Genomic DNA, 16,800 nt, shown 5'->3' with positions numbered 1-16,800 from the left:
CCAGCGATTCGTTGCTTCGGTTGCCTATCTTCCACCAATCACCACCCATCCCACTTAATTAATCGCACCCACCCCCCTTTGCCATACACTAAACGACACAGACGACCATACAGGCAGACGACCACCAACCTCCACTCCGCAAACCGCCCTTTCGTGTGTGAGATGGGGGGAACAGGAGGCGCACGCCTTGGACGATTCCATTATACGGGGTAAATTTCAAAATTTACTACACCATAATGATCGCAATGACAATGATCTATGGTGAAGGCATGACCCCTCTTCTCTAATGGGTTATTGTTTGAAATGTATGTGACTACAAAAGATGTGTGTGTTTGTGTGTGTGTGTGTGTGTGTGTGTGTGTGTGTGTGTGTCGAACCTAGCAAGTAGCAAATCCGATTTTTTGTTTTCTTTTGTCCATCTCTTGTCACCACTCCTTTCTATCGCAGTGTTGTCATTTAAAATAATACAATAATATTAAAATTTCGTTTGGTGTTTTTACTAATCAAATAATATGAGTTTCATTAGTTTCTTCCTTCCAAAAAACCCAGTTATAACGTCTGAATTTTAAAAAAGTCCAATAGAATATTTGGGGACCCCGATAGCTCAGTTGATAGAGCACTCTCTTTATACGCAAAGGGCCAGAGATCGATCCCGGGTGCAGTCGATTTTTTTCTGAATCCCTGTCTACTCAGCAATGAATGGGTAGCTGAGTTTGTTAGATCTGGTGAAAAGTCACCATCGACCCCTCTTATCACCTCATCCACCCCCTCTTATTATAACTTCACGTCTCTCTCTTACTCTTCAATGCTCGCTGCCCTCTAATGTGTGTGTGGGGGGGGGGGGGGGGGGGGGGGGGGGTAGGTAGGAGTTGCGTGTGTGTATCAACGCCACGAACAACTCGATCAACGCCTTGGGCGATGCCATTATCTCCGTTAATGGGGATAAATTTCAAATTTTATTAAATTATCGAAGTAACAATGAAGTACGGTGAGCAAATAAAGAAGGCATCACCCCTCTTCTCTAATTAGGTTACAATTTGAAATGAGTGTGACTACTCCGTGTGTTTTACTCCTGTAGGCCACGGTTTTCATCGTGTAGCGGTCTTTAACGGTTCAAGAATGAACGATCCCACGCTCTCAAAGGTCAAACCGGTTCGAATTTCCAACAGTCTCTCAGGAATGTTCAATGTCGAAAAGGACCGGTCCTTGCGGTCTTCATTTCCCAAGGACCGTAGGACCGTGGTCCTTAAGCTTGCCAAGGACCGCCCCGCACTAGTGGAAAGGCACCATAAATATGTGCATATTTTAATTAAATTTTATTCTATATACTGTAGTTGTTGCTAAAAAAGAAGGGGGAGTCCTGATAGCCCAGTTGGTAGGCACTCGTTTCACAGGCAAAGGGTCCTGATAGCCCAGTTGGAAGGCACTCGTTTCACAGGCAAAGGGTCCTGATAGCCCAGTTGGAAGCCACTCGTTTCACAGGCAAAGGGTCCTGATAGCCCAGTTGGTAGGCACTCATTTCACAGGCAAAGGTTCCTGATAGCCCAGTTGGAAGGCACTCGTTTCACAGGCAAAGGGTCCTGATAGCCCAGTTGGTAGGCACTCGTTTCACAGGCAAAGGTTCCAGATAGCCCAGTTGGTAGGCACTCGTTTCACAGGCAAAGGGTCCTGATAGCCCAGTTGGTAGGCACTCGTTTCACAGGCAAAGGGTCCTGATAGCCCAGTTGGAAGGCACTCGTTTCACAGGCAAAGGGTCCTGATAGCCCAGTTGAAAGGCACTCGTTTCACAGGCAAAGGGTCCTGATAGCCCAGTTGGAAGGCACTCGTTTCACAGGCAAAGGGTCCTGTAGACCTGTAAATTCTCAGTCAATTAACTGAAATCAGTCAATTTGTCAAATTCAAATATTTAAAAAAAGGAAAGAAAGAAAGAAATAAATAAAAAAAAGAAAGAATTCACAAATCGTAGTCCATGACCGTAAAGTAATTAGGAGTGTTCCGCAGCGCTACGCATAGCTCATGGGGACCGTTTATATTAACGATGTATATATTGCCAAGACTAAGCGACGCTTTTTATAAAAGGTGTGTCTGAACACTTCCCTGGGTATTTTCACACATCCTTCGTTAAATTATTTTTTCACTTTCCAAACCCATCGTGATCCCAACTGTAGCCAATTTTAACTGAGCCACCGAGCGATAAATTTCACTGTTTCATCTAAGCCAAAATTGACCACATTTACCTGGCGAGTCTCAAAACTATGATAAAGTAAATTGCGAATGCCGTAAGTTCGTTATGTAGACACCTTCAAATCGGAAGTTAGGATAGATTGCTACAAGCACATTTCGATTGCCTCACGTGGTAAACAAACTGGTTGACCGTTTCTTCACTGATTGAGTACCTGATTATAAGGAACAATGGTAAGTAGTTTAATTAATTCCCGTGCAAATCAGGACGTTTTCTGCCATTGTTTTGCTCAAGCCCAAGCGAGCTTGCTTTTGTGGCGATTTACCTTCATTTCGATTTTTTGAATTTTACCGCTACGCCTGCCGAAGTTTCTTCTTGATAATTCACCTCTACTTAATGTAGAGTGTATTGGCCTGAAGTCATATTTATTTAATTTTTTTTTCTTCTGCCATTTACTGATTGAAAATCAAGTTTGCTCATTGCTACATTATTCTAATGTTCTCGCAATGGCTGAGCTGTTCGTGGATCGCAGTTCAGACTTGTCGAGCATCTATAAAGATGTGAGGAATAAATTCAATTGGTCATGGCACTAGAAGTTAAAGATGATAATGGTGATTATTTTTCTGACTATGTCAAAAAAATTCCAGAGGCAGGAATATGACTTTGATGAAGTCATCTTTACCTATATGAATGACATGCTTATTTAGCATTCCTTCTACATCAAATTATGGCAGTCATACTTCCAGTAAGAATTAACACCCACTATTTTAATATATTTTATTTATCACTCTGCTCTCCAATGATGCCCTTATTTAAAAAAAAATAATTGAATCTTCAGTTTGTCGAAGAGTTTCAGTCAATTTTTATAGAGCTCATTTACAGGTCTAGTCCTGATAGCCCAGTTGGAAGGCACTCGTTTCACAGGCAAAGGGACCGATTAACGATCCTGGGTGAAGTCGAGACTTTTTCTGACAACCCCTCGCTCCCTCCCTCCCTTCCCCTCCCATCCACCCAGCAGTGATTGGGTAGCTGGTTCCATATGATCTGGTGAAGATTACTTTGCATTAGACTAAAGTCCTATCCAAGGGCGAGCAAGCAATTGCTATTGTTCGTTTCATGCTTTAGAAAACTGGAATAAGCATCAGCTCCATGGGCTTAATGGCTCTGAAGAACTACTTAGCTGCTAAAATTCAAAAGGTCGGGCTATATGCAGGTTTTTTTTTTGTTTTGTTGTGTGTAATAAAGGATACGATAATTTATATAAGCGACATGCCAGATACCTTCTTGAAACTTGGATACAATCCCAATTTTCTCATCAACACGTCTGCCAATCCAAAATGCCAGTAAAATAGTGTTACACAATTTAAAAATCAGACTTTTAATGATGTCATAATTTTTATTTTATAACAAAGCCCTTTACAATAGCTGGGTGGGGTTCCGACCTCCCATAGTGGACAGGGAGGTACTTGCGGTGTCTTCTATCCCCCTGTACCTGTTTTTCAATTGCTTTCTGTTTTTGTCTTGGAATGAGATTACTTGGTTTTGTCATAACCTTGGCTGGGAGGGAAACAGTCGAATGTATAGTTATAGTTTTTTTCCTTGTAAATCATCTCTCTGTTATGTATTGTTATTTTTTATTTTTAACATAATATGATTTGTAACCATTTGAGTGTATTCCTCTTAGTGGGATCTTGTGCAGGTGTCTGGGTGAAACTTTTAGGTGCTCTTGGAATCTACATCTATTTCCTATTTGAACCAATTCTCCTTTGTCTTACCTTTTCTTGTGTGCTTTAATTGTAATTCTAGAACTTTTTACTATCCCATTTTCTTCCTTTTTACTGGCGCTGATATGACCTTAATGTGTTGCAAGCGCCGTAAATCCCTTAAAAACAAAAACAAATCTTTACAATAGTACCTACCATGATGGACGAGATAACCCATACCTTGGCATCATCTTCTCAAAGGACTTGAAATGGGGGAAACACATTAACAAAATAACCTAAAAGTAAAAGGCAAGCTCCACCCTCGCCTGTCTCTGTCGAAATCTTAGCCACGCCCCAACGTCATGCAAACAAAACGCCTACCTCGCACTTGTGAGATCACATTTGGAATACGGAGAAGTTGCTTGGGACCCCTACCTGAAAGAGGATATTCAAAAACTTGAGAGAGTCCAGAGACAAGGCGCCCGGTTCATAACTGGGGACTGTAAGAGCAGAACCCCAGGATGCATGACAAAATTGTTAGAAGAAAGAAACCTCATCAGCCTCCAACAAAGAAGAAAAGAAACCCGTCTGTCATTCATGTAGACCAAATACCATCAATAAAGGCAGACTCCTTTTTCACGCCACGACCAAACAAAAGAAAAATCCGAGCACTCACTTTTGCCAACCGCATAACCGAAAACCCCATTGAGAGATATACCACAAACAATTTGAACTGCTTCAAAATCCCACAGACAAGACCACAAAACTACAGAAATTCTTTCTTCATTAGAATTATCTCGGAGTGGAATGGACATCATGGCACCACACCTAAACGATTTCAAGGCCCGACTGACATGGGCCTGCGCCAAATGAGGACGCCGCTGAAACACAACCAGATCATTGGTTTCTTCAGCACCTACCATACAGATACATAGCCGCACAAAGTATGAACAAGAGGCAGATCTAGAAGTGATCTAGTCAGACCATCTTGAGACAGCACAGGACCCTCGCAATATAACGGGCATGCTTAAATGGTTACCAGGCCTGCAAACCCTCCCAAGTTTATTGGGAACTTCGCAGTTAACTAACCATCAAACGGGGTACCCGTAACTGTATTTTGAGCATTTTCAGCCTTAAATTTTTTTTTTAAATGAGCTTTTATATAGAGCTATATCCACTAAAAGTGCTCAAAGCGCTTTACAAGGGTCCCTGGCCAACAGCAAATTGGAACATGTAAGACCGGACATGACGCCTGTTAGGCGATATTACAATTTTTTCGGACAGACAACGCTGTCAACGGCCAGGTACTCATTTTACACCGGAATACGGTGAGAGAATGCGAGTAAAGAGCCTTTTCCAAGGACTCAACTATGCGCCGAGCGAGGCTCGAACCCAGGACCTTCTGATCCGAAAGCGAGTGGCATACCACAAGACCACATAGCCTTGTTACAGTAAGGGCTAACCTCCACCAGAGACTGACTCCGACAACCCAGCACGAAAAAAAAAAAACATGACAGAGGACATCGGGTGCTTGGTATGGGTAAGTCTAGCGGCTCTTCTCTTTATTCTTAGTCTTAGTATTTTGTCTGTGCCGGGGAAGTCTTTATCAAGAAGACTGGCAGTGCCGTGTCCTCGGAGTCAGTCTCCGGTGTGGGTTAGCCACTTCTCTGTCTATCAGCTTCTTTTATTCTTCTCCCTTTCGGCTTTGTCTGTTGTCCTTCATAGATTTTGTCATTTCATACACACTTTTTCAGATTTTTTTTTCATTTATAAAATTTCTCGAGAAAGGAACTAGACTATATAGATATATGTATATATACATTTGGTTATTTCTCTCAGCTGAGGATCTCTACCAAGACAAAGACGGAAAGCAATTGGAAAACAGATAAGAGGGGATAGAAGACACAGCAAGTACCTCCCTGCCCGCTATGAGAGGTAGGATCCTCACCCAGGAAATTTAAAGGACGAGTTATCTGGCCAAATTTTTAAATACAAGTCTTCCAGAGTACGACAGTTAACCAGTTAACAGACTTGAATTTTTTATCGATGGAAATAAACACACACCCCCCCCCCCTCCCTGCCTCCAACAACAACAACAAAAATATACAAAGCTAAGAGATTAAGTTTTCCCGTTTGACAGTATTCCAGAAATATTATCACCTTCATTTGTCTTCATTTATATCCCATATATGCTCATGACTTTTTATCTAATTTTGTGTTGAAAGTTAGCAAATATGCATAACAAATTACAAAACACATGTGGTACTAGCCTGTCTAGTACCTTTAAATAAAAACGTTGATAACACTAATACAAACTTGAGACAGGGAGATCGAGAAGGAAAAAATGAAAAAGCCGAATACATATATTTTTTTCACTGGTCATATTTTAATCCGACATTTCAAATTGCATGTAAATAATAATAATAATAATAAATAATAATAATAATAATAATAATAATAATAATAATAATAATAATAATAATAATAATAATAATAATAACAATAATATTAATAGTATCTGAAACAAAATAAAAGGGGAAAACAGCATTTTATGTTTGCTATTTATAAATCCAATTTCTTTCTACTTTGGTAAGGGGCGATAACTGCAATAATATATTATCAACAATCTCTCTCTCTCTCTCTCTCTCTCTCTCTCTCTCTCTCTCTCTCTCTCTATCTCTCTCTATCTCACACACACACACACTTGAAATCGATTTCTTAAGCAAATTAAAAAAAAACAAAGTCGCATTATGTAAAGCAATCTAATGCAGTTTTTAATATCAAGACACGCAATGTACCTTCTATTTGTGAAAGTACGTAGATTAAGAGCTTAAAAGAACGGAAAATCAGATTCAATCGGAACACATTAATAACCAACTCTAGCACCTTTTTTTTCTTCTTTAAAACCAATATGAAAAAAAAAACAAATAAAAAAAAAAAACAAAGGGGAGAGAAATGTTGTTTTGCTTTTTTTTTTTTTTTTTTGGGGGGGGGGGGGGGGGGGGGGGGGGGGAACTATTCCAAATATGTGTTGCGGGGTAGACATAATTATATCAACAGAATATATTAAATGCGGCTCTTTGGTATAGGCAGTGATTCAGTGAATGTATGTGTGCGTTCGTTGATTTGCTAGTTGCGATTCTTCAGAAAATTCTGTCGGACACTGAAATAACACCGTTCCAAGTAAAAAAAAAAAGAAAAAAAGTAATAGAATTTTATTTTTATGGACAAAATAATGTAGGTCATTTCAAATATTGATTGATATAGAGATAAAACACGTCTCCGATCAAAACGTAAACGCGAGTTGTGCCAATGTACAGCAGCAAAATTGTGGTGAAGTTTGTGATCCAGCGTTTCTGTTAACCTTTTTTTTATTTTATATAGAGCCTCAAAAATACCGCACACTTCTCAACACTTATTTTTGATTTCATTTTGGCCATAAAAGTTCACATATTATAACGACCGCGATAACCCTATTAAGTCAAGATAACTTTGTAAAGCAACCTTTTAAATCATAATAACGTTCTAGATAACCTTCTAAATCACGATAACCATCTAGATCAAGATAACTTTCTAAATCAAGATTAACTTTTAAATAAAAATAACCCGCTACATCAAGATAACCATCTAGCCTTCTAAGTCATGATAACCTTTTCAAGTATTTTAATCATTCACTGTATGTGGCCCGCCACCTCAAAACAGTAAGGTGTCGGGATGGTGTAGATGACAATGAAAATTGAACATACAGCTCCAAATATCAGACTTTAAATAAAAATAACCCGCTACATCAAGATAACCATCTAGCCTTCTAAGTCATGACAACCTTTTCAAGTATTTTAATCATTCACTGTATGTGGCCCGCCACCTCAAAACAGTAAGGTGTCGAGATGGTGTAGATGACAATGAAAATTGAACATACAGCTCCAAATATCAGACTTGGGGTTAAGAGCTCGACCGACTACAGCAATTCAATGTGGGAAAACAACGAAATTTCATATTTTGATTGTATTCTAATTTTAAACAAAGACTTTTCGGCATTTTGTCCATCCAGACTTGATAATATTAGATTTATACGGTGAGTCATATTTGAATTAAAAGTTTTCTGGGGATTAAAAGAAAAAAAAAAAAAAAAAAGATTTGAACATTTTTTAGGTTTGAGACAATTTGACAAGTGGGAGTGGAAGGGGGGGGGGGGGGGGGGGGGGGTTGAGGTGGATGAAACCTTAAACCTTAATACCATATTTGAAGTGAGAGTTTTGTGGCCAAAATTATTTTTTAAATTATATATATATATATATATATATATATATATATATATATATATATATATATATATATATATATATATATATATCATGCCATTATATCCCATTGGTGCTACCAAAAGTATGTTGGAATATTGCTTTCACTGTCACATTATGTTTTTATATTATCTTTTCTGTGTCTTGAATCAATTTATTTATTTATTTGAAAGGGGGGGGGGGGGGGGGGGGGGGCGGGGCTTAACTGTGCTTTCGATTTTATCAGGCCATAAAGTGACAACTGCCATGCCACGACGAAATGTCTACCTCTCGATTTTATAAGATGCAATTGAAGAAGTCCTGAATTTAGGCATATCCTGCGACAACAAAATAAATGCAATTTTGGAATTTCATTTTCAGGTCATAAAACAGCTGGCTAAATAGAATGTCATCTAACACTAACAACACTCGAATTAACAAATTCAATTATCAACAATACATATTTGTGACCCATCGTCTCAAAAACGGTATTATATCGGAATGAAGAACGAACCATATGCTTGAAAGCCGAATTGAATGTTGAACTGGTCAAAAATATAAATTGTTGGTATTAGCACCCTAAAATATGGTATATATTCTCCTCAATAAAACATACAAACTCAACACAAGTCTGATATTTTTTTCAACTTTCAACATCTTAACCATCCCGACTTAATACGGTTTTGAGGCGAAGGGTCACATTTACGATTGCTTTGATTCCTTTTCTAGGAACGAGTGACTTTGTTTCCGTTTCTCGGAGCGAGCGACACATGACAGCCATCATGTCTATACTATAATAATAATAATCATAATGACAACAATAAAATAATAGTAGTACCTTATAATATAATTATAAAACAAACAAATGCACTAATTTTAAATTGATTATGTATGAATTGGAAATTCCTTTTTAAAATTGATAATATCCCTGGTTCAAACAAATTCCAGAAAGTAGATCCCAAGAACAGTCTATTAATCTGTGTGTTAACTAGTCTTAGATCACCTAAAAGTCCTAACCAGAAATATGAATGGGAGTATGAGGTGGAGCCTAAGGGAAAGTATAATTCACTTCCTTATTATTTTATTTATTTGAAAACTTTAGTTTATCTTTGAGAGCTTTCACACTTGTGAAAAAAAAAAAAGAATTTTTTAATGTTAGAAAGAAAACAAATGTAAGGACTAGACATATAGAATATTTTTAAAAAATATGCCATAGGTCTAGCATGAATGCGTTCAGTTATGTAAACATGCAAATGGCAATACAACAAAACCAATGAATTGCCACATTCATCAAAAGTATTCAACAAAGAACGAAATTTGTTTGTTGTTTTTATGTTTTTAAGGGTTTTACGGCGCTTGCAACACATTAAGGTCATATCAGCGCCAGTAAAAAGGAAGAAAATGGGATAGTTAGAAGTTCTAGAATTACACTTAAAGCACAAAAAAAAGGTAAGACAAAGGGGAACTGGTTCAAATAGGGAACAGATGTAGATTTCAAGAGCACACCGTTAAAGTACTTAGTTTGAGATCACCTAAAAGTCTCATCCAGACACAAGCACAGGTCCCAACTAAGGGGAATACACTCAAATGTTTACCAATCATATATATATGTAAACTAAACATAATACAATGCATAACAGAGAGATGATTTACAAGGAAAAAAATATCATCTCCCAAAACTATAACTATACATTCGACTGTTTCCCTCCCAGTCAAGGAACTCCGGCAAGGATCAGGACAAAACTAAGTAATCTCATTCCAAGACAATGACAGGAAACAATTGGAAAACGGGTATGGGGGGATAGAAGACACAGCATGTACCTCCCTGCCCACTATGGGAGGTCAGGATCCCCACCCAGTTTGAAGGATGAGTTTTCTAGCCAAATCTTTAAATACATGTCTTTCCATGTACGGCAGCTAACCAGTTAAAAGACTCGATTCTTTGATCAATGGAAATAAATACCCCCCCCCCCAAATTAAAAAAAAAAAGTACACAAAGCTAAGAGACTTGAGTTTTCCGGTTTGAGAACATTCCAGAAATATTATCACCATCAATTGCATATATACATATATATATATATATATATATATATATATATATATATATATATATATATATATATATATATATATATATATATATATATATATATATATATATATATTCTTCATTCATATCCCATATTATATGCTAATGAATTTTTATCTGTTTTTGTGTTGAAAGTTGGCAAATAAGCATAACAAATTACAAAATATATGTAGTACGAGTACATTTAAATGAAAACGTTTATAGCACTAACACAAACTTGGGAAACACAAGAAGGATTCAAGGCTGACAACTCATTACATAGGCAGCACTGGCAATAATAATAATAATAATAATAATAATAATAATAATAATAATAATAATAATAATAATAATAATAATAATAATAATAATAATAATAATAGAATACTTAGAATAAGCCATTTGTGACCATCGGCTCAGTATGGGGAGAAAGATAAAGGGAGTAAATGTGACTCATAAATAAGGGAACAACACAAAACAAACGACGTGTCGGCCTTTTGTCCTTTTTTTTTTTTAAACTTGAAAAAAAGGCCAAAGGCCGAAACGTTGTTTGTTTTGTGTTGTTCAATAATTTACGAGTCACACTCCCTTTATGTTTCTCTCCATTTTATTGACTCATTTAGGCACCTCTAGTTTTTGGTTTTACTCCTCAGTATGGAATTATGTCCACATGAACTAGATGTGGAAAACTGACCTTAACCAAAAAATTCAAATAAAAAATTCTCTTTATTCACCGTATAGGGGGAAAGTTTGTCTTTAAGGTCTATTCTAAGAGAAGACTGGAATAACCCATGCGTCAGCCATAGTGCAGCGCCGCAAACCGAGCTAAGTCGAGGTGACTTGCTCAACGCAAGGCCTATTTGAACAAAGTACCTTTCGGGTACGAAGCAAAGATCGTGCAGCTGAGCCACACTGCCCCTTTAGAAATATGAAACTTTACCTTTAAAAATATGAAACTTTAGTATTTCGTACTTTGACAGACTTTTTTGTACTCCTCAAAATAAAAAAAACTTAGCTAAAGACAAACATTTTTGGCAATGAAGTCAAATTTCACCATATAAATCACCCCAACACGACACCAGAGTGAGAAGATGAGTCACAGATTTATAATTTTGAATCGTTGTTTTTAGTGAACTAAGCTGGTGTTATCGGCTCCTGAGGGATCCAGTTATGAATCGTTGGCACCAGCCGTTGTGACATCTTGACTACAAAATTTGACACATTTATTTGTTAACATGACTACGCAATTGCATTTATAAAGAAAACTTGTGGTTTTGAGGGGAAGGAGATTGTTGGCAACGCTACAAGCTAAAAACATATCATTTTAGTTTTAAAAGTTTGGGGGCATTTAAAACACTTTAAGGTCATATCTATACGGGTTGGGGGCGGGGGGCGGAGAGAGAGGGGGGGGGGAAGAGAGAGAGAGAGAGAGAGAGAGAGAGAGAGAGAGAGAGAGAGAGAGAGAGAGAGAGAGAGAGAGAGAGAGAGAGAGAGAGAATTAAACAAATCACTGGCAGCTATCATTTAAAAAAAAACCCAAAAATAACATATCGTCTGCAGACTTTTAGAAATCTAGTCCCAGCAGCAGTTTAACCTTGTGCCTAGCTCGAGGCCATTGAGAGTAAGTATAACACTAACACAGACAGCTTTCAAATCAACAACATGACACGCTGCATGCAAACGATAGTAAACAACCTCCCCTAAAGTACGATTGATCTAGTCTCATAAAAGTTGGCGTTGGTAAAAGAGAAAAGGGTATAAGGGCAGTTCAAAGGGCAGTCACACAATAACATATTATAATAATTTACACATTAATAAACAAAAGACAAAACAGGTTGTTAAAGTAATCCAAGGTTTCTGAAAGCTGTCCTATGCTGATTAAAAAAACAAAAACAACAACAAAACCAAACTAATAAACCAAAACATTAACTTAATAATAGTAAAGAACAAATTGCATCGCAGTTTTTCTTTGAGAGTTGATAGTTACCTTGTGAAAGGTGGGTGTTGTTAAATTCAAAACCAATTTTCTATTTTTGTGAGTAGCCTTTACTCGTTGTGAAACGGTTTAGATGTTAAAATTAAAACAAAACCATACTAGCAAATATTACACATTACTACACATTTTCCCATTTGGCATTTAAAATATAATAATAATAATAATAATAATAATAATAATAATAATAATAATAATAATAATAATAATAATAATAATAATAATTAATAATAACATTTATCATCATCATCGATCGTTTAACTATATATAACCCCTCTACGCATTTTGGTGGTAGTGACCACAATAGTGATAATAACAACAATCAATTAATCAATTATTATCGTAAAGTTAAGGATAATAATCATAAACACATGAGGGTAAATCTTGTACAAACAAATACAAGGTTGAAAGACTATCATAATAATAATAATATTTTCATCACAAATTATTTCAATGTCATTTTATAATAATAGTTATTGAATTCATACATACATATGTACTTCAAGAAATCACTTTAGTATTAATTTTATACTCAAGGGAAAACGGTTACGATGATTGAAATTATAACCATTCAACACATTTCACAGACTGCAAGTCAGCTCAAACAAGATTATGATTTCAATATGTTTGTATTATTGCATATTTATTGCCCTTCGGCTACTTTCATGGCCTTTCAGCTCAGTAAGGTCAAGCTTTTGATAACATCAAATAACCTCCATGCTGATGGCGACAATGAAAAGTAATTTTTTTCAAGTTCTAAACATGCCCATTATAAAATTCCACTTCCAGTTTTGGATCAAATTTGCCGAAAATATATTAAAATCTAATCTCCATCTTTGGCCATTTCTTTCTTTTTTTTTTTTTTTTTTTACATCTTTTCTTTTCTTCTTTTACTAAAGTACAAAGTTTTGTCAAGACCTTTAAATAATTGCGACCAAGTATCAGATGATTTTTTTCCCCACCTCGAGTATAGTTTTCAACGTCACATGATATCATTGCCACTGCCATCATCTTCATCATCATCATAACCACCACATTTGTTAATGAATCAATCAATTTATGCCATTTCATTATATCCGAGAGATACATCTATGACATTTGAAAATGATACATATGTGCACTCAAAACAAAAACAAAAACAAAAAACCAATTCAAAAAAAAAAATAATGGACAAAAAGATAAATGCATGAAAACTTTTCAAATATATTTTTTTACATTTTGTAAATTTAAAAAAAATCTGAAATTTATCTTATACGTTTCTTCAAGTCTACTAGAGAGAACTGTTTAGAAGCTCAAATCTCTTGTGACACATAGGATGCATATCAGTGCCAAAGAAAAAGGCACAGTAGTGCGCAACACATTGGGCAGTTATATAGATTTGGAATTCTGGACTTTTCTGGGGGGCACAGAAATCTACTCTTGTGCCCACTATAAGGTCCACCCACACAGGCAAGGGAAACCTATGCCCAACGAAAAAATATATTATCGCGTCTCATAGAAAATCATGCATTCTCATTTCCGACTGCCTTCCTCTTGGAAAAGAATCTGAACCACATTCTACAAAATAAATTCATTTTGCTCGTGGAGGTGAGATAAAAATGTCTTCCACTTTCAGAGCTGTGCGAAATGGGAATCCCCTACCTGTGCTGGTTTCACCAATCTGACCTTTATTGGGAGTTGTTGTCATCTGTCAGCTTCAGGCCACTTACCCTAGTCAATGCAAGAAAAACCTAGAAATCTCATTGTAAGACATGCAGCATAACATTCTGAACTGACATAGAAAGATGTGCTTGCTTCATATTAACTTACTCAACCCTAACACCGACTATATCCATGCCTATTTATTATTACATTTTTCTGAGACAAATTCATAGACATAATATCAAAGCTAATGTTTTTTTTTTTTAATTTTACCTATCTATCTACGCACATGCTCATTTTTAATACACATTTTTTTCCAATTTTGAAAAGCAGAAAAAATCTCTAGGATTGAGTGAGTTAAAGTGTTTTATGAACTTGTGATACTTTAAGTTCCAGTTAAAAGGAAGATTAATCTGTGATAAAAGTATTAACATCTGCAAAACAGAAGACTGATGGGACTAAATGAGCGGGGTAACAGATGTAGATACCCAGAGCAATTTATTTATTTGTCTACTAGCTCCGATAACCCTCCATCGCCCATCTATCATCCACATTCCTCAACTGTATCTCACAGAATGTGAAAATCTAACTTATTAACAGCAAATCTTAAAAGAAAAATTGGCAGTCATACTTCATTGTGGTGATATACTTGCATGCAGAATGTGTCTGGGGAAATTTTGAGAATCGCTCTGTAAGGTGTAGACTGCCCCTAGCACTTTAATCTACTTTCATTTTTAAAGAGCAGAATGAGCATTTCCACGAGCACTACAGCATATGCCTTGTAACCCAATGACACCAGGTTCTAGTCCAACACAACTCACTGTGTGGTCATGAGCAAATCACAATGCTCTAGGTAAAAAAAAAAAAAAAAAAGGGGGGGGGGGGGCACTGTTCTTATGGCAATGCAGAGTGGTTGTTACTCAAAAATAATTTCTATCCTAATACAACATAAACCCTAAGCACATTAAAAAAAAAATGTTAATATTAGTTTTTAAAAGCAGGATTTGATAGGTAATATAGAGTCACAGTCTGGTAAAGTATCTGTGATCTTACGCAACCGATGTGATCTTAAGGAACTGAGATTTGCCTGCAAATGCATCACCTCAATGAGACTGGCAGTAGACTTTATTTTGATTAATCACATAAAATCAAACTGATCTAATGATTTTTATAGTGCATGATTTTGTTTTCGAGTGCAAACTAATGTCTTCATCTGCAATAAATTCTACATCACATTTCATACTACGTACTTTTAAGTTCACTTCTACAAAACACACAATTACAATGTAATTGAACACCTCCTGGCATTAGTATTAGTGGTGATAATAATAATAATAATAATAATAATAATAATAATAATAATAATAATAATAATAATAATAATAGGAAAAGCAACAATAAATCAGTTAAACTATTCTAAAAATCAAATAAAAAAAACAAAACAAACCAACATATGTTGTTTTGTTGTTTTGTTTTTTTTAAGAAAAAAAAAAAAGAATAAAGAAACAGGCAAACTTGAGGTACAGGCAGGACAAAAATGATTACAGTTTCTAATAATATCATAAACAAAACCTTGGGTAAGTTTAGGTATGAAACTAAAATCAATGGACAAAATGAAAACAAAATGATGAAGTGTTATTTTTGTATTTTGTTTTGTTTTGTATTTATTTATTTTTTGGTAAAGCATAGTTGGCAAATTATCATTTAAAGATCATAATTAGTATGATTTGACACACAGCACAGCTGTGCATTTAAAACATCCACGTGCAACATGGTATGAGCATGCAAAACTTAAGAAGAAGAAAAAAATATGTAATAAACATTAAATAAATTATAACAAGTTTACACTTCTGTTGTCTTGAAATGACATATTGTGGGTGTCTGCAACAAGACTTTATCATGCTTAATCCACACACACACACACGTGCTCACTTTCACATAAACAAACACACATACTAAAAATTAAAAAAAGATAAATGAAAATATATAAGTAAAACTAATAAAATGATTTTAAAAAATAAAACAAACATTACATTAAAAAAAAAAACCCAACTTAAATTTAAGTTATGTCCGAACTTATCATTGGCATAAAACGTCTGTGAAAATGTGAACATACACTCACACATTCCCCAAAAAAATTGTTTTAAAAATTGCCAGCCAACCAGCTAAAGACCAAATCCAAAGATGTGTGCAGCACAATGTTTTTCGAATAAAGGATTGGAACATTCTACTTAAAAATCAAATATCAACATGAAATCAACATATTATTATTAGTATCATTACTTAAAGGAAATCGTTATTTTATGCAGATCTGCATGGAAGAGGTTACTACCAGCGCTTTGAAATTTCAACAAAGCAAAGCGCTTTGCCAGCATTGTTTATCTTTATTGTCATTACAAAACGCGGTATACATAATATGTGATTTTCTGTGATTTTATGAAGAATTATAAAAACAAAGCATAATGAATCCTGAATAATGATTAAGAGCGATAAATGCTCGTCCTAGTATGAATAGAAATAAATGTTCCAAAAAATGTTGTGCTTTCGTAATCTGTTGTCATTGTTTTAATTCATCGTCAAGACTAAGGCTAATCAAAGTTTTAAAACTTTCCACACTATCTTGCAGGCCAGTATATTATGAGAAATAGATATAATGATCACCCATGTGAATGCCTAAAACTAAAAAAAGATAGGCTTGCTGGATGGAGAAAAATATAACTGATCGCAACGAAGAAATAGATGCTTTCTGAATTTCGAGAATCAATAGAGTACCATCTACTGCAATTTACAACTCCCTACAAAAAAAATCTATACCCCACATAGAGTACCATCTACTGCAATTTACAAATCCCTACAAAAAAAATCTATACCCCACATAGAGTACCAGCTAATGCAATTTACAAATCCCTACAAAAAAAATCTATACCCCACAT

This window comes from Berghia stephanieae, chromosome 8 (assembly GCF_034508935.2).
Source record: "Berghia stephanieae isolate SIO BIC M18660-M18661 chromosome 8, UCSD_Bste_1.3, whole genome shotgun sequence".
Taxonomy (NCBI): Eukaryota; Metazoa; Mollusca; class Gastropoda; order Nudibranchia; family Aeolidiidae; genus Berghia; species Berghia stephanieae.
Note: the sequence above shows the minus strand (reverse complement) of the source record.